Below are 18,938 nucleotides of genomic sequence, written 5' to 3' on the forward strand. Positions count from 1 at the left end.
TATGAAGCCCTTAAAGGGACATAATAGACAGACAGACAGACAAACGGATGGATGGATGGACAGATAGATGGATGGATGGATGGATGGATGGATGGATGGATGGATGGATGGATGGATGGATGGATGGATGGATGGATGGATGGATGGATGGATGGATGGATGGATGGACGGATAGATAGATAGATGGATGGATGGATGGATGGATGGACGGATGGATGGATGGATGGATGGATGGATAGATAGATAGATAGTTCTCTCACAAAAGAAAAAAACTTTGGTTTCTTTTGCACTCAATCAATCAATAAGATAAATAAGAAGAGAAAAGTAATAAATGGAAAAAAAAATACACGATTGGCTTGGACAATTCACTTTCTTCAAAGCATTGCTAGTGAAGAAAATGCCCCCTTATCCCACCCACCTACAAAAAAATTCTACCCCTGTAATTATGGATAATGCAAATGTGCTCCTCTCTTTTGTGTTTTGTATACGGCAGGCTGGGGTTCAGACCCCCTCTTTGCGGATTACGCTGTGGAAAGACAGTTTTGCATTAGAAGGATCAGAGTGCACACGAGGGACGTTCTGAAACCCCATTCACTGCCTAGGACACTATTGTCCTAAAAGATGCCTTTTTTGTTGTCATGGTGATGTTGACTCTGTGGAATGCTCAAAGTCACTTAATGAGCTGCGCCGTTGGTCTCATTCCATTGTAAATCACGTCTGATGTGTGTATTTTAAGCTGCCACTCGGACAAATATAGATAGCAATTAAAACACATCAATCACAGCATTCGAAAAAGTCTCCTCTACATTTAACAACACCTTTTGTCTTTACATATTTCTGCATTTTGAGTATCTCTCAGATGTTGCTTTACGACTGGCAAGGACTGTTTTGCATTTCTTTGAACTTTGACCTTGAGTGAGCTACTTCCTTTTAGTGAAGTTTCAAAAGTAAATGGAATGGGAAATTTTGTTCATTTAAATGAAACCGTTTGAAGATTATTTTATAGGATAACTAAATGGTTCTTATATTCCACTGCATGTAATATTTCTCAGGACAGGTTTATTTTTGAAAGTCGATTTGTGTATAGACATGCTGTCACACTATATAGGGTAAGTTGTTACAATGGAACCTGCCATTAAAGGGGTAGTTCACCCTAAAATGAAAATTAAGTCATAAATTACTCACCCTGGTGCCGTACTCCCCTTTTTTATGGACCACAAAAGGAACACTTTTAAACAATGGCTGAATCCCAAATGACCCCTAAACCCTCAATCACTATTCCCTACGTTAGTCCACTAATACAGTTCACTTGGTGTGGGGTGAATGAAAACAAGTGAGCGAATTCGGACAGTCGTTGAACTTATATTGGCTGTACATTCGGTGTTGCGGTGCAATGTGGGATTGAATGAGTGCACTCGATAATGTCCACTATGGTTTCAGACATCATTACAAATGTCTGTCAGCTCAGATAATGCCCTAATTGAGGGTATGGGAGCGATTTTCTGATTCAGCCATTGTGTCTCTCTTGCGCATAAAATGGCAGTGAATAGAGACCAGCATCAAGCTTTTTTTTTAAAAGACACAAAGGTATCACAAAATTATCCCATGGGACACCTGTCGTATATTCCAAGTGTTCAGGGGTATACGATATGAAATTTGATATATTATTTAACGAAAATTCTGACCTTGGTCGTTGGTCTTCTGTGTATGGCCGTACAACGTGTTCATTCTTATATTAGCGCTGCAGTTCACCCAGAAGAAGCACACAAGTTGTGAGAAATCAAGATTAAAAAAATAAAAATAAAAAAAACGACACAAAATACAACGCCTAGAAATTCCCAAAAAAGTGTCTGTGTACTTTCTTTGTATGTTGTCTCTTCTGTTGAACTAAAAAATGTGAAGAATGTTTGTACCCATTGACTTTCATAGTAGGATACTATGGAAGTCAGTGGGTGCTGTCAACTGTATGATGACTGACATTCTTCAAAATATCTTCTTTTGTGTTCAGCAGAAGAAAGAAACTCATACAGGTTTGGAACAACTTGAGGGTGAGTAAATGATGACAGAATTTTAATTTTGGGGTGAACTGTCTCTTTAATGACATGCTTTGCCTCCAGTAATATAGTAGGCCTACTGCCCTCTAGTGTAAGTGTAAGAGACAAACCACAGGAGCAGCATGGGAGCACTTGAGCATGTACAGCACATCCTGGACGCAGCACTTCCATTCAATATCAACAATCACACACGCCTCCAACATAGTAGAAGTGCTCGCGGCTTTAGTAAGACCAGGCTGCTGTTAGAGATAACACAGTCAGGAGACTCGTGATGCCTGCAGAGTCTCTGATGGCGGTTGGCACATCTCACTCACTCACGTAGAGAAGGACAGACTGAATGTGGGTTTAGACAAAACTGTTGAAGCTTTTGAAACCTCAAGCACTGTGATGAGGCAGAGAGGGGAGGCACAGCATTGAAAAACAGTATAAACAAGGTAATACACTGAACAAAATTATAAACGCAACACTTTTGTTTTTGCCCCCATTTTGCATGAGCTGAACTCAAAGATCTAAGACGTTTTCTATGTACACAAAAGGCCTATTTCTCTCAAATATTGTCCACAAATCTGCATGTCTAAATCTGTGTTAGTGAGCACTTCTCCTTTGCCGAGATAATCCATCCACCTCACAGGTGTGGCATATCAAGATGCTGATTAAACGGCATTATTATTGCACAGGTGTGCCTTAGGCTGGCCACAATAAAAGGCCACTCTAAAATGTGTGTGTGTGGGGGGGGTCTGTGGGGGTCCCCCCAGCTCATCTGCATGCTCGTCGTCCTCATCTGGGTCTCGACCTGACTGCAGTTCGTCGTCGTAACCGACTTGAGTGGACAAATGCTCACATTTGAAGGCGTCTGACACTTTGGAGAGGTGTACTCTTCACGGAAGAATCCCGGTTTTCACTGTACAGGGCAGATGGCAGACAGCGTGTATGGCGTCGTGTGGGTGAGCGGTTTGCTGATGTCAACGTTGTGGATCGAGTGGCCCATGGTGGCGGTGGGGTTATGGTATGGGCAGGCGTATGTTATGGACAACAAACACAGGTGCATTTTATTGATGGCATTTTGAATGCACAGAGATTCCGTGACGAGATCCTATACAGTAAAACTGCACATTTTAGAGTGGCCTTTTATTGTGGCCAGCCTAAGGCACACCTGTGCAATAATCATGCTGTCTAATCAGCATCTTGATATGCCACACCTGTGAGGTGGATGGATTATCTCGGCAAAGGAGTAGTACTCAGTAACACAGATTTAGACAGACTTGTGAACAATATTTGAGAGAAATAAGCCTTTTGTGTACATAGAAAAAGTCTTAGATCTTTAAGTTCAGCTCATGAAAAATGGGGGCAAAAACAAAAGTGTTGCGTTTATAATTTTGTTCAGTGTATTAAAAGTGTACACGAGTCATTTTTTTCAGTCAGCTATAAATAATAGACATTTCTGCAACAAAAAAAAAAACACTCATCGTGAGATGAAGACTATCTGTGTTCACATACTGTATAGCCAAATGTCCAATAAGGCTGTTCTATTTTCTGTTCGACAGCGACATGTTAACCAGCAGTGCAAAAAGTTGTTTTGTTGAGATTTGTTGCTTTTTAAAAAAAAAAAATGTAGGGCGGGACTTGATTTTGTCTATGGGGAATTAATTGGCTGGTTGTGGTTTGCTATTGCTGTGATGTCCTGTGATTGACATGTGATTGACAGGTTGCCCCGCCCTCACAACAGTTAACACATTAGGCTTGTTCGACTTGAACGGGCACTGCACAGACCGATCGGTTTATGACATCAAAGTAACGCGAGAGCGATTGAAAGGGATGCCGTCTGCTCTCTAATCGCTCTCGCTGTTTTTTGATGTCATTCACCGATCGGTCTGTGCAGCGCCAGTTCAAGTCGAACAAGCCTAAAATCAGAGAAGAGATGAGCTACAAGAGGGAGGGGAAGTTATTTTGATAAATGATGTAGAAAAAAATCTTATCAAACAAATTATAAAGTGCACAGATAAATCATTTCTAAAAAACACTGCAATATTCCATAAAAAATGTGAACAAGATTTGATTTCAAGTTTTTGATTTGGTGACTTTAGGTATTATCTTTCTTCTAGTCATGGCCAGTTTAGTGCAGCAATAGTAACAGAGTGCAGTGATCACCTCTTCTATAATCCTTTTCTCTCCGTTCCAGTGAAATCACAAAATGAAGTGCAACTACTATACTACATCATTTTTGATGTACAATTATAGCCTACCGATATACAGATGCAATTTTGACTTGTTTGTTTATAAAAAAAAACTGTCAACATTTTTCTCTTTAAAAAAACTCCATTCTAGTGGTGATAAGGGAAGAGTAAGTGATAAGGGGTGAATGAAAATGAAGTAATCAAGACAGCTTTACTTAGAGCTGTCTGCTCTCTTTAGCTGTCATGTATCTCAGTCTCTCACACTCTTACATCATGCTGCAGAAGGTTATCAACTAATTTAATTCCAGGCAATGTGTTTGTGAATTCCGAGCTGTCAATAACACAGAACTCGGCACAGGCACCATGGGCGAAGTCATTGCACACTAGAGGGCACTAACTTGCTTTGAGTTGGTCTTTGACAGTCTTATGCCTATATGCTTAGATGAAATGAGATTAAATATACATTATTGAAGCAAATCCAGAACTTACCCTAAGATAAGAGGAAAAAGTGACCCATATATATATATATATATATATATATATATGAAGGATTATTGCATGAATACTGCATACTTTGGTTTTCCGTTCTTTATTTTTGAAAACTATTAGATGTTTTAAATATATTATTTTCTAAGTTAACTATGTTACTCAATACATGTCCAGCTATAAATTATTATTATTATTATTTATTTATTTTTAATTGAGGCTGAAGGCGAGTTGAGGACCTATGTGCAGTTTAATTGACAAATAGTGAGCCAGATGCACAACAAACAAATCTAGGACATGAACTAGAGCAGACTTGAACTTGACTTGAACAGCCGGTTACAAAGACAAAGCTAAGGCACAATGGAAACATAAGGGATATATACTGTATACACACAAGTACTAATGACTTATCAAGACACACCTGAAAGTAAAGAACACAATGAACCAATAAGAACATGACGCAAGAAAAAAAGGAACTAATTAAAACAAGAAAAATGAAGCAAGGAAAGCACATGACAAGACAACATGAGGGAATTATTTTCAAAATAAAAGACATGACAACATGAATGTAAAAAAAACAACAACAGATGTGACATTTCATTTTAGTCTGTTTAATATTGATATTTTATTTGGCTTTGAATGGTACAACAATACAAAATGATCATGTTTTAAATATTGTGTTTTAAAGTGTTTTTGGACTGTCCCAACATTTTGTTTCAGGGTCCCTTAATATTTTTCATGCCCTATTTTGTCTTCAAGAATGCGTGCACGGAAAAAAAAATTATTATTCACGGCACAGCAGAACACAAATATATAGTCAGACAGAGCCGACAAGTTATTTAATAAAGGATTTTGTGTGTTAATAATTAATCTACAATTAAAGTACACCAGATGAACATTCAAGCCGGCCATTGTGCAGACCTCAGCCCGCTCCTTCTGCAAGGCGCTGAAGCATTTAAGACTGGCTTCAGAGCATTCGTATTAGCTGCATGCTGATGAAACAAAAGCACTCCCGGAGAGTGGTCTCTGATCTGCCTTTCCGCTATTGTGTTTTTTGCTGAACAGGACCTCCAATGCTGCTCGTAATTATTTTAACAACTAATTAATTAATTCGTTCCATTGTTCTAATTTTAACCAATCAGAGGCCCGGAAAATCATCAGTAATGATGGCAACACTCTATATCTTCACCTAAAATTTTCGTAACCGTCTCTGAAACAGAAAAGAGAATAATTGTTTTACTGATGAAAATTAATTATATTAGTGCCACAAATTTCACTGGCACTTGTTCCATCATTGTGTATTTGCAATGAAGTGCTTGTAACCTTCATTTTCAGCAAATAAAATGTTTGATCCAGGCCATCTGTTGCTTGAAAGACTTACAATTCAGTATTTGTTTAATTCATAGCACTTAAGGGAAGAAACCATGGTTACAAGTGTTTAGGTGGCAAATATGATTATCTCTTCAATCCTGCATTATATACTATTCATTGGACAAAAAGCTTATTTTCAGAGCTTGCTAGCATAGCCTATATTAATTATTTCTTCTCAGTAATGCACTGTTACACTATAAAGCATGTTTACATTCGGTCATTGCAAATTATAGTAGTTTTATTTTCTGTTCATGGCTTTCATAAACTGATTTACATGAGAATTGGTGGTGCTCCAGTGTTCCAGTGCCTTAACAACCACCGCGATACAGCAAACAACTGCATTGAGGAGGCCATTCATGATCTTATGTGACCGATCATTGCTGCTGTCAAAAAGCTTTTAGTGTCAACCCTTTGGTAAATATGGTGAATGAAGCTGCTCTGAACATGTAGGCTAAGTGTGTGGCAGGATGATTGACAGCTCTCCGGCTGCCTTGTAACCTCAGTTTGATGATCGGTTGCTCCAGCATGTAGGGAATAGATCATGTGTAGCCTTGATCTAGTCTTTTCAGAAGAAAACTGCTTTCATGTCAAGTGGGTTGGATGAGACTTTAATAAATTGTAGCTTGAACAAAAGATTTGTTACATAAAGAATAACTTTAAGTATAGAATATTCCTTGGTTTGAATAAGCCAAGGCATCTCAACTCTGGCCCTTGAGATCCACATTCCTGCAGAGTTTTGCTCCAACATTGATTAAACTCAACTACCTTTCTAGGGCTGCGTCCAAAAGCTTAAAAATGCTGCCTTCGAAGGGTGCGTTGCAAGGAAGGCATCAACGTCCGAATCCAATGTTAGCTTTACTTCCTTTCTCCTGAGATACCCTCATCTGATCGATTTTTTGAAGGCAACATAGATGTATCCTTCGCTGCCTTTGATATCCTGTGCTTTCCATTCTGTGACAGTTGAGCTAAAAAAATAAAGATGGTTGGTGATCAGTTTGTGTGTAAATGTGTTTTTGACCAACATTTTCCACTTTTGATGTCATTTCTAGCGAGAAATTACTATTCTAGTCTAGCCTGGGAAAACCCAGACAACTTCCGGCAAATTTAGATTTGCTCTGAAAGTTAGTCTGGCAAAGAGCTCATTCAAGCCCATTTCCAATCCGTCGAAATCGAGGCACCAATCAGAAACGTTGGGGCGGGCTTTACATGATGACGACAGCGCTGGGATTTTTAAGCAGATTTTAGCCTACATTACAAAGATGGATGCCGCCGTCGAACATCACTCGTTCGAATCAGCTATCGCATCTGTTTTAAGCGATTTGAACGTTTCCTTTTTGTTAAAAACCGAGCAAAGAACAACACTGCCGCTCTGCATACGTCATCTCCTTCATCGCTCTGATTGGTTTTAGGTCTATCCGCGACGTCCGTTGGTGACGCCCCTCTGGAAATGATTTGTCTATGACGCTTTGCCAGACCATAACTCAGTTATAACTGAGAATGGTCTGGTTTTAACCAGGCTAATTCTAGTCATTAAAAGGTCATTAAATACAGCCCGCGCTATTTTGTTAGATCATTATATACTGCCTCAGTCAGCTGCCTAAGCTTTCGGACGCTAGGAATCCCGAAGACCTTTGCTGCGTACTACCAAAGACTATAGAATTACACAAGACGCGTCAATCGTATTGTTTTGAATGGGGAAAAGTGCAGCGCTCAATATGGCGGAATAAGTCCCGCCTTCTAAATAAGAGCCAATCCCTGATTGGTGAAGTCATCGCGACACTGCAGCTGCCGTTAGAAGCTTCGTCAGAGCCGTTAGAGTCAGTCAGACGCGCGCTTTCACTCGTTCCAGCTTGATCCAGCCTGAAAAATTTTGTTTTCTGTCATGATTTGTGCGTTTAGAAACAAAATTTATGACACAGTTGTTGTCAGATTTCATTGGTGATATCAAATAGGAAATTTAATCATAAGCTTGGCGAACAGTTTTAGAAAGATGGGCGCCGAGTGAAATGACTTGTCTTAAAGGGACTTTGGTACTACTCTCTTGAGGTACTTATTTTGAGTAACAATTGCTTCACGACCACTAAAAAAGTAAGTTCTATATAGTATGAGTGTGTGTAGTATGAATGTAATTCGGACGTACAACATTCACCATGTTGTCATTATCATGTGACGTACCAGCATCAGTTACGTAGCTTCACTGCCATTCATAAATCCTCTCCTATGGCCTCATGGGATAGTAAAGTGTCCACCGTATCAGAATCTCGCTGGAAGACGTAGGTCATCCAGCTACTATTTGCCTACTCTTTTATGAGTACTGTGAATTCGGACATACATCTTTTGTCACATACTGTTTTTCGCCTTCTATATAGTAGGGAAGTACTGTATGCGATTTCAGATGCAGCCCTTTATTAGCTTGTTCAGGTGTGCTTGATTAGGGATGGAGCAAAACTCTGCTGGAAAGTGTTGAGATCCCCTGGATTCACACAAAAATAGTGGGATTTTATGGGAGTGTGACTTTAACGAATTAAACCCTGTGTTTGTTCTTTTCCTTCCTTTCATCACATTCAAACTGAAAACAAACAAGCCTAAAGACCATATCATCTTCTGCTTATATGAGTAAACATTTCATTTGACTCATACGCACAGAAATGAAGTGGACTTTAAAGAACTTTAAAGAGATCTCAAACCACCAACTAAATCAAATATATTTTTTACATCCTTAGAAGAAAATGTGAGTGCTGTTCGCGAGTACAAAAGTTGCCCTACAGTATAGGGTGTTCTGGGTAGTTCTAAAAAGTCTAAAAGTGTGGTCGCATTAATACAATTTTGAGGACAAAATTTTTTATTCGATGGCATTGTCTATTGACAATAGTTTAGTGGTGTGTTTGAAGCAAAGCTCACACAGAAGTTACTTTCAAACCAAGCAGCTTTCTTTTGGTCAATGCGGCAAATTCGCTCTATGCTAAATTCTGTGTGTAGAAATCTTTTACCCACATGTGCAATTCCAGATCACATGGATTCCTATTATAATGACTTAAGGCCTGTTCACACCAAGGACGATAAAGATAAAGATTTAGTTCTAAAAATCGTTCTCAATATTAAATAATGCAGAGTTCACACCACACCTAACGATAACGATAGAGAAAGGATATCGTTGGGGTCACTTTCGGAACGATTTTTTTTTCCCAGCTGTTGGACGATAAAACACTGACAGCCAATCAAAATCCATTCGGGCTCGCACATTTATAATGGCAGACGACATTGCAGAGAAGTTAATCGCCGAGGTCCAGAAAAATCCACCACTGTTTGACAAGTCAAGCCCCTTTTCAAGAGAATGGATATGGAAAACAATCGTTCATACTAGGGGTGCACGCAATTTAAATGCAAAAAAATCAAAGCGTTTCAATCTTCTGTATAGTATGATTCCCGATAGGGATTTCCTGGAAAGACGTGCGTTGTCTACTTCTGCGGGGCATATTTGGCGTGTCTGTGTGAGCGCCCTCTGGCTTTCAGATGGAGCAGCATTTACTACTGATCACAGAGCCGTGCTGCACTGACAAGCTGCACATTAAATAATCGCAGCCTTTGCCAAATCGTTCGCGGTTTCATTGCGATTAATCGTGCATCCGTAGTTCATACCCTCTGAATAAATGGTGAGAAGTATTACCTCATGTATCCAGCACTCGTTTCAACAACAATGTCTTGCTTCCTTCGAAGTTGCAGTGAAAAAGACTAGGTGTTGTTTTTTTCTACTATATTGACTACGTCAGCTAAATTCACTGATAGATTATTAGATCGATTACACTTGCTTCACTCAAAACATAGCATGCTGAGGACAAATGCAATTAGAACAGCAAAAACATGTTCAATGGCGTTGTACACACTTTGAAACCGCCGCTCGCGAACTAAGAATAAACAAACATTTACTGTTCGCTGGTGTGGATGCAAATATAGTTATATCATGGTTATCTTTATAGTTATCATTCTTGGTGTGAACGGTCCTTTAGTCCTAAAAAATTCGCTGAACAATGGGAAATGTGACCAAGTGGTTTTTATCATGTTGCTATACAGTTGCTAGGGTGCTCTTGGTGGTTTCTTACTGGCCCAAGTCAAAAGAGCCCACCCCAAGTCTATTAGATTTTTTTTTTTTTAACTACAATAACTATATATATTTATATATATATTCTTACCATTTATATCAAATGTATTTCCAGGATGTTTCACATAATTATAAAATGTAACAGGAGGACCTTGCATTGTGACAGCAGAGATATTATTTTTGGAGAGCTTTCCAGAACAGCTCACCATACATAAGAAAATAATAAAACTATTTTAGAGAAATAGATGCAATACAGTCTTTCCTCATGCAAGCCTCAAGCAGCTCAATGCTTGCACCAGTATCCCAACCTTGCACCTCTCACTGAGCCCTTGGGTCATTTAATATGGAGATTATTCACGTAATTAATCTCGACTAGAATTTAATCTTGTGTGTATCAGGTTACTCAAAGTTGCATCACACAAAAATTGCGGGCGATAGACTTTTGCACCAGACAATATACAATTTCCAGCTGTGAATGCTTTTATGAAACAAAAACTCCAAAGCTAGATTTAGCTCCAGTGAATGCGATCTGTGAGGCCTGTTATTGTTGTAACACATTAGCATATTGATCCTACGGTCTCAACACTTTGTGCTCTACAGCCTCATTGTTTCGCTGTTTAGAAATGCATCCACAAACATCCTGCCTCAGCAGTGAAGTGGGGAAAAGAGCAGTCTGTTGAAAATAAGTGCTGAAATATTTATCCATGATGCATATTCAGCTTTTTTGACCACAATTTGACTGTGATCCATCTCCATGAGCAGGTGGATTAATAATTGAGCCCTAGTTAAATAACTGACAAATGAGATGGCCACGTGAACAAGGGAAGATATTCTCGAGGACGAGGTGCAGACGGGAAAAGAGAAAGAGAAAGGCGGATTTCAAAACACGAGGAGCAATATAACTGCCAAAATTAAAATTAGTCGCATCCAAACCGATCCAGCATTTATACCAACTAAATGTGTTTTTTAGAGCACATTTAGAAGCGTCCCAATTGCAGAATTTCTGTTGGTTTAATCGCCCATGTTGACTTAATGCAATTCCCCCAGTCATTAACACTCAAATGAGAAGCTTATTGTTGCAATTAAGGCTGATTATTTACTGGTTTTAATGAAAAAGCTGGTTTTATATATAAAAGTCCACCATTCTAAAGGTTGGCGTTGGTAAGATTTTTTAATGTGTTTAGCAAAAGTCTCTTATGCTCACAACGACTGCATGTTTTGATCAAAATTATAGTACAAACAGTCATTACAATTTAGTCTTCAGCAGTGTCACCTGATTCCTCAGAAATCATTTGAATGTGCTGATTTTGGTGATTTGGAAAATAATGTTGAAATGATGATACTTTTTTTGATGAATAGAAAGTTTAAAAGAACAGCATTTATTTTAAAAAAAAACTTTTTCAACATAATACAAGTTATTACTGTCACTTTTTCTCAATTTAATTTTTTTCTCTATTTCTTTCCAAAAATTATATTATATTATATTGACAATTGAGGCATGACTGACAACTTAAATTTACAATGATGTGCATTTCTACTTTCTAACCATGTTAGAGCCAAGCACTTTGAGCAATTACTGTAGAAAACAGCTCTGGTTTTTACAAAACCACGACACCAGGTCTGAATTAAACAGTGTTTGGAGAAAAGATTTCAATTAAGAGCGGTTTGATTAAATCTCAATTTACTGGAGTCAACGAAGCTTTGCCTGACTCCCAATCATGTTGTGCCGTGAATCTCAAGGCCAGATTGACATTTGGAAGTGTTTAGACCCGCCACCTGCTCCCTTCTCATTTCCCTCCTCGTAACGGGAAACGCAAGCACAGACGGAGCCGCGGTCTGTCTGGGATAAGTTATCGTTGTCATGTGCCTCCGCGGGCCACGTGGTCCGACTGTCATCCAGCATCCCACCAACTCCACGGACCAAACCGAATAAGGATTTATGTCTAGGATGCTGTCCTCTCATTAAAGTCCACGATGGACTCTCTTGGAGAAGGTAAATTCAACCTGCTCAGCCGTAATAGACCCCTCCACCATTGCAGAGCACTGCGCAATGAGAGGCAGAGAGGGCCATTAGTCTTATGCGGCCCGACTAGCAGCAGGCAGGATAATGAACTAAGGAGAGGGTTAGGGCACCCAGAGGAAATAAGGCTCACACTGCAGAGGTAAATTCTCCATAAGAGACAAATACTGTGAGGAGCATGGGCCTCGAACCGACAAGGAGAGACATAAAAAAGTTTCTCACTGCTTATTGAGTGGGAATATATTTTCACATACTTATTTATTTGTTTGTTTTATTCCTTCATTTAGGGGGATTTCAGATGTTTTACCAGGGAAAAAAAAGCTTCGTCTTGAGAGCATATTTTCATTTAAGAGCGTATAGCCTCAAGGCAAGGCAAAGGCAGAGTGCTGTGACGGGAGTTTTAAATTGCAACACGTCTACAGTGTGTAAAGTGTCTTGCTCGGTTTGTTTATGAATGTGTATTATATCGGCACTTAAAGCCGAAAGTTGTACCTATGACTTCGCATTTGGGAACGTTATTAAATTGCTGTCATTTTTAATAGGGTAGGAAGTGATATGGGGGGCGCTCATCCGGATTCTTCAGATTTAAGGCGTATTACGCCCCCCCCCCCCCCCCCCCCCCCCGAGAAAATGAGCTATATCTTTTACTGTGAAAATAAAGAACGGTGATAAAGCAAGAGACTGGAATTTAGGAATATATTCACACTGTACTAAATATGATGCATGATGTTTTCCATTAGGCAAACCCGTCTGTGGAAGGAATACGACTACAGTCAAACAGCGATTCAAAAGGGAAATTACCATCTAAACCCATTTTCAGAATACATATCCGCCTCCGGCGTGTACAAATAGATAGTTGCCGCAGTGCTTTGTGGGTTCCTCGAGAAATGGTCCTCCTGTGGTCATAACCTAAGAGGCAAAGAACAAAAATGAGATGTATGGACAGGATTGCGCAGTGATGACCTTACGTGCATTTCCTTCAGTGATGCTGAGTAAGCTTTGCCTGGAGCGCGGAGGTTTCTCCATTCCCTTCCAAACTGGATGAAGACCAAGTCCCTGTCTGCGTTTGTTTTTGTCACCCTGTTCTCTACGCCAGATGGTTTGACAGTCTTGCCAGGAGCTGTTATTGCCTTCATAGATATGCTTCTCTTGACAGCACGTAAGTAAACTTAAGCTAAAGGCAAGAGAGGGTAATTACACATAGACTAAGCTGAGCTCCATTCCAGTGATTATGGCACTTGGCACGCATTGCTGCGAACTGGATTTGATGGGATTGAGCTACAGAATGTTGCAGTTGTTTCTGTATTTTGTAGCGATGTCATTGGTTATGCTTGTGTATGCGAAAATCATTAATCTTTAGAGAAAATGATCCCCCTCCACAGTTCATGTCATGTTGCACATGCAAGTGATTAAGGTACTGTTGTTGCGATTTATAATAGATGTGTATGCTTACTTAATTCCTCACTATTCTACCACATTATGTAGTGTGAGTAGTGTGTTTACTCTAGGTATGTTTCCATTCACTTATTTTTATGAAAAACGCCGGATGGAAATGCCAAGATACGCATTAATTCTAAAAAATGCCCTTAAAGGTGCCTTGTGTAAAAAAATCAATTCAAAATCCACATATTCCATACCAGATGGGGGCAGTATACCTCCAGAAAGTTGGCCTACTCTTGTCTGTTTTTTAGTTTCGGGTTGTTAATCTTCTAAAACCGTCAAATCGTCCGCTTTGTCCCGCCAAAGCCTATTTTGATCGGTGAGTGATGTAGAATAGAATGACTGCTGCGCTTGACAGGGCGCTCATAACGAGCAGAGAGAGAGAGAGAGCGCCCCGGCCGCGCGCGCGCACTCTCACGTCTTCAAACAACACGAGCGCAGTCCTCCTGCTCTCTCTCTCCCTCGCGCATATTAATCAAATCAATTGACACGATCGTAAGACCGCAGTTCATTTGGAGATTTTTAGAGATTAGAGACTCAATGAACAACATCTCAACACTAAATTATAATGGCCGGTCTCATATAGACGCGATTGACATCAGGTTCAAGTACGCCCACAAGCCGTGCGAGTTATTCGTGTATTGGAGTTTGGCTGGTGGTTATGTATGTTGCCCGCATACCGCCTCCCATGGCCGAAACTGGTATTATGACACCGGTCGGGCCGGGGCTAGTAATTTAGCATGCTAATTCAGGTTTATATCTCGGCAGCACTATAACTTGTCATTTTTTTAATGACATCATTGCATTTATTTCTTCTCATTCTTTTGATACGTGTAGCTCATTTGTTGGATATTTTTACCTCAATTTTTACATATGGCACCTTTAAAAAATGTATGCGCTCAATTGAGGCACATTTTTTTATCTGATAGGAAGACGTGCATAAACTACGATGGAAACGCATTTACAGAGTAAGTCCCTCGATGCACAACAATGAACTCACGTGAATTTGCCTCAACAGTGGATGTGATTGGATAACTGGACTAAAAAATAAACAATGCACACCAGAAAATGCTCCTAAGTGAATTTAATAGTTGCTCACCACGTGTAACGTTTCGGGCCCAAGCCCTTCATCAGACACGTCCAAGTGATCTGAGGGCGCGGGCGCTTCGGTCTGCGCAAGCGCCGGAAAGCGCCGGAAGTGATCTCTCGTGCGTGTACGTCACTCATTGTTTACACAGAGATTTCGGAAGTGTTACCTTTCATTGTGAAGATCTAAACATATTTAGATATACAGGAAATCGCAATGGAAGACGATTTCGATATATCAACAGACAATGTTGAATTTTTTTCGCAAACGCACGAGAGATCACTTCCGGCGCTTTCCGGCGCTTGCGCAGACCGAAGCGCCCGCGCCCTCAGATCACTTGGACGTGGCTGTGGTTACAAGAGGTAAAAACGATATAAATACTGTTCGTTTTCTCACACAAACCGCTCGTTTCGTGTCTTAGGCCATCAATGTGTGCTTACATTTACGAGTCATTAAATCATGTTTAATTTGGACTTCTCTGTGCATGCTCTTTGAGGTGGTGACCATAGACCTGCATTATATGACTGATAGACAAGAACGGTTTGACCTAAAAATATCAAAATTGAAACTTCTGCGGAAACAAAGACACCTACATCTTGGATGCTCATGAGGTAAGCTAAAACATACCAAAAATTAATTTCAAAGTGAACTATCCCTTTAAGGTTAGGTTTAGGGTAGGTTATGGGTTAGTACAGTTAATACCCAGTTATTTCAATTACCATAATAAGTGTATATGTACATGGGGAACAGGACTGTAAAATAAAGAGCTAATTCCCTGCCAGAAGCATCTCAAATGATTGCATTTCCAAACAGCAGGCATCTGAACGGAAGATAACATGACAGTGATTATATTGTGGTCAGTCATTTATGATGTAGGGTAAAAGAGCCAAAGTGGCTTTCTCGATTGCAGCAACTTCCCTTTTTTATTGGAAAATGGCTGCTTTATTTGAAAATGTTTGGTGATATTCCAGTTTTGACCGTAAGTTAAATTTGCGAAAGGAGAGGAGCTAAACATGCTTAATCTAGCAGCAACACAAGAAAAAAAAAATCCCTAAACTGGAAAACATTCGAAAGCTTTCATTGAGTAAAAAAAACGTTAATTAGAGATTATATTACCCTTATGAAATGCTTAACTATAGATTGCTGAGTACATAAAGCGCACAGAGTACTGTACATAAATTGGGAGACAATTGTTTGGAATTTTTATTCTATTTATTATCTCCTTTTTTATCTTTATTTGTTGTCTTCCTAGCCTTGTTTCGGGAAGCAGACACACCCTGTCAGTTTAAACCTATAGACTAAAAACACATCTCTTTAACCTGGCACATTATCCATTTCTATTATTCAAAATCAGTTAAATGATTGTTAGGCTGCATAAATAAGGTCAACCGGAACCAGGAACACTTCCCATAAGACCCGATGTACTTGTTACATCGTATAAGAAAGGCATCTAAGCTAATATTAGTCTGTCTGTCTCATCCTTAACCCGAGGTCCATATCCAGATCAGATGGTGGACCTGCACCTAGACACGACCACAACACAGCCCTGAATGTCAACAGAGACCATGTCTTCTAGACAATCCCCTGTAAAGGCCTCGTCGACATGACAGATCCTCAGCAGAGACCACAAGAACCAGACAGGTCCTCCCCACAGACCCTATGGCCAGCTTCGGCTCCATAATGTGTAGTGAAAATTTGGGTTGAAAAATTGTCGTGTGAATTAAACCTTCGGTGTCAGTTGCGTTTCTTCACCACTTATTCACAGCTCCTCATCTGTGGCCTCAAGGGATAGTAAAGTGATTTAAAACCTTCACCTACTGTTTTTCGAATACTATGCATTTGGAAATACTAATATGTTGTACTGTTTTTTCAATATGTAGGGAAATTTTTGATTTCGGCCTCTGCAACAAAAGTGGTGTTTTGTTCCTGATTGAATCAGCATCTTTGAGTGAGTGAATGATTCAATGATTCACTCATAAAGACATTCACTTTTTTTCGCCACATACAGGAGAAGCAATATAACCAGCCAATAACTTACAGAAGGAGTAACTGAAAACCCCCACCATTATGAAATCAAATTTGAGGACTAGAATTATCTGCTGTAAACAGTGTTGGGGAGTAGTTAACTACAAGTAGCGACGCTACTAACTTAACTACATTTTTCAGTAGCTTGGCAGTAGCTCAGTTGCTTTTTAAACAGTGTAGCTTTTCCAGTAGCTAACTACTTTTAGCAGCAAGTAGCGGTGTAGCGCGAGCAAAAGCTACATTGTGTTTTGTTGAGCCTGCGCGAATCAGCGCGATGCAAGGATATTCTTCTTCTTGTTAGATTACAAACTAATTTATTTTGCCATTACCGCCACCTGTTGTTTATTCACGCATCTTGCGGCTAACGGTTCACTGACGTACAGAAGACCTCAAGCACAAATTTAAGGACGCACATACAGGTGATTAATGGGCATTTTAAAATGTATTAATTATCCTGCTTTATTGCTCTCTATGTTACATCAAATTTCTATTTCTGATTTTAATTACAATGAACCGCCATGATCTGTCCGCGTTTGGTAATGAACATAAAAGATATGGAGCCAGATCAGACTCATTAATAATTCACGCAAAAAATACGATTCACACATGCGTAGACAATTTCACATGCGTGAAACCTAATTCACGTACACACAAAAAAATTCACGTGCGTGAAAAAAAAATATATTCACAAAAAGCAATTCACATGCGCAAAATAAAATTATATATTCATAAAATACATTTCACAAATGCAAAACACAATTCGTAGATATACAACTGTGCACAAAAACCTTTGAATCTTTAAAATGTACGAGTGTGTCCTTGAATTTGAATGTGCAAATCGTCATTCACATACGAATCGCCTTGGATGTGTGTGTGTGTATTTTTGAGACTTTCCTGGCAGCGCTTACTCGTAAAACAGAGCAGTCGTACTCTTCAGCCAATCAGATTTCAGCTTATCAATCGACCAATCAGTATCACATGAGGGCGGGCCTACCTGCATGTTACGTCATCAGCTTTCGACCAGTTCATGGCTGAGCAGAGGTAAGTGCAGTTACTCGTTCATTTCTGTGTTAACTGAAGTTAAAGAAGCTTGAGATCAGTTGATGCAATAGTTTATTAACTGCTGTTCAGTCCACATGTGAACATAAACATTTATTTTTAGTACTGATGGATTTTCATGTCCTGTCCACCACACATTCAACTGATGATAATGTATGTAATGACGTGCATATATAGGAGACATGTTTTGTTTTAAGCATCATATATTATGTAGTTTTATTGTTTCAGATTTCCGAGACAGATGATGTATGAAGTTGGAGACAACCAGAACTGTGATCTTACCATTCCTACTGTAAATCTTTGAAAACAGTCATGTTGCAAGCCAACCATTTTGACAGTTGTTTCAACAAGAGGTTGAAAGTGATGCATTGTTACTGTATTCATTTGTCTCCTGCGGACTATATGTACACGCTCTAGGAATACAGCCTTGCTATGCATGCATTATTAAATGTTCTTGTCAGAATGAAAAGATTCAAAGACATAGTTCAATTTGATGTACACGTTTTATTAATTTTAACGTTTCCGAAATTCTTTGGGAATAAAATATATATAAAATGACTTCATCATGATTAATGTTCCTGTTACATATGAAGATCATGAACATTCAGTACAGAGAAATATACATCTCTTCCAGAGTTGTGAGATCCAGTCAGAGTCTACTTTGCTTTTAAAGTATATAAATATAAGTGCAATACATCAAGTGAAAAGTGAACAAATGAATTGTGTTTAATCCAGTCATCAGTAGACCTCTCTGTTAGGACATATCAGATTTTGTCCTGATATTTAAAATAGTAACAACCTATAGTACGAGAGGTGCAGACAGAGGACGTGGGAAATTAAGTGATGGTATTTGAATAGAGTTTACTGAGTAATCTTAGTCGCATAATCTTAATTGCCTCTCTATGATAAGTACCTTTGTCTTATCAGCACAAAATCAGATTTGCCTATTTTACTAAGCAAAGTAAAATTAAAGCTTCACAATATTGTCCTGTGAGACCTTAAGATGACAATAAAAAACCTTATTTAAAAACCTTAAGATGACAATACAGCACAAAACATAAGGAAATGCATGTTGAATATTGGTAACACTACAATTGTCACAGTCTGTCTTGTCTCCGCCTCT

The sequence above is a fragment of the Rhinichthys klamathensis genome, unplaced genomic scaffold (assembly GCF_029890125.1).
Source record: "Rhinichthys klamathensis goyatoka isolate OS25496 unplaced genomic scaffold, OSU_Roscu_1.1 h1tg000492l_1, whole genome shotgun sequence".
NCBI classification, from domain to species: Eukaryota; Metazoa; Chordata; class Actinopteri; order Cypriniformes; family Leuciscidae; genus Rhinichthys; species Rhinichthys klamathensis.